Raw genomic sequence first — 1,765 nt, 5'->3', positions numbered from 1 at the left:
TATATTATAATTCTCCATATCTGACAGGAATGATTTAATGTAAGACAAAGACGTAAACAACAGGACCACCTTTGACGAGGATTCCCTTATTGTCTCTACAATAGCATCAAATTTTGAGAGCATTTGAGATGTCTCAGAAAAAGATATTTTGTATTCAATACAGATGCCCTCTTTCATTGCTTCCTTAGTGAATTCAGCTGTTCCTTCCTCTGAGTATAGTTCTTCAGAGTAAATAATCCCCACCCAGCGCCAGTCAAAGAATTTCATAAGCTGCACCAGACCGAGGATTTGGAAGTAGTCACTTGGCACAGTTCTGAAGAATGTGGGATATAGTCTTTTGTCACTCAGACAAGCACAGGTTGAAAAATGGCTAACCTTGAAAGAAAAAAAAAAACATGTTAAATATGATATGTGTATATATTTTATAAAGATGGAAATATAAATACACAGCTAGGACAATGAAATGTAACAATTTGCAGTTATTTCCCAATCTTTTATTCTTACCTGTGGAATGGATAGTGGGCTTAGTATGATGTTTATGTCTTTACTCAGTCCAGAAGATGAATGACCTAAGAGAGCCTGGATCCGACCACTGCAGCCCTTTGAGTCCTCTCCATTTATAGCTTCTACGGCTGCCCGTATGACATTTTCTTCCCCACAGCCATTGTACAGCCTATAGCCCAGACTCGCTCCGGGAAGGAGCTTAGTATCCCTGTTGATCTCATCCACAGTAAAAATCACTGTCCGGGCAAATTTCAATTCCCTGTCATTCCACCTGCATACACAGTGTCGACACATTACTGACAAACTTACACATTATCATTTTGCAATGCATATAAAACATGCAATTTTACTTTAACATTGCATAACAGTTTTTACATATTTTAAGCACAGTCACTTACATTTTGCAGTATGAATATGGAAATGCCTGGTAACCATTATCTATCAGTATCCGTGTACGACTCAAAGAGAAAACTCCTCCTATAATAAGATCACCTTCTTTTGAAAATTCCATAAACCCTGTTTGCCCGATCACTTTACATGTTTGGTTTTCTGACTTTGACATTGCCAGCAGAGTGAATAAGATAATAGTGATCCAACCCATCATGAGCCACCCTCTCCTTCACTGAGGTAATTCTGACCTGGGAGCTGACCTTTATGGCTTTTCTAGCGTAAGAGAAACATCAATCAGCCAATGTGAGCTGGAAATTCACACATCACTGCACTTTTAAGAAAAAAAGATGACGGTGAAAGGTGATGATTGACTTCAAGGTAGGTTGTGGGGTGACTCTTTTTTTAATATGATAAAACCAGTTTGGTCAGTAAACGTCTTCATGCTTGAAGAATAATGAATTAATTAATGGACTAATTCAGGAATGTACAAGAATGAACAATACAGCATTCATGATTTAAAGGACCATTGTAGAAAAAATGAGAGGTCACAAAAAACGTGAAGGTCTTATCTAGAGTCAGTGTTTAGTTTGTCCGTTCCGGGCTACTGTAAAAACATGGTGGTTCAACATGGCAGTTTCCACAGAAGAGGACCTCTGTAGATAAAAATGACTCATTATGAGACAACAAAAACACATTTTCAGGTTATAAATACACTCATGAAAACATATCTATGAAAATTATATTCCATTTCTGCTAATCAATCCTCCTTAATGTTACACACTGGACCTTTAATGCAAGAACAATATGTTAATTGATGCAACAACTAAGGTATTTTAATCATCATGATTTATAAGTTATAGAGAGAATGCAC

Source organism: Morone saxatilis, unplaced genomic scaffold (assembly GCF_004916995.1).
Source record: "Morone saxatilis isolate NCDOM2014 unplaced genomic scaffold, NCSU_SB_2.0 Contig8, whole genome shotgun sequence".
Taxonomy (NCBI): domain Eukaryota; kingdom Metazoa; phylum Chordata; class Actinopteri; family Moronidae; genus Morone; species Morone saxatilis.
Note: the sequence above shows the minus strand (reverse complement) of the source record.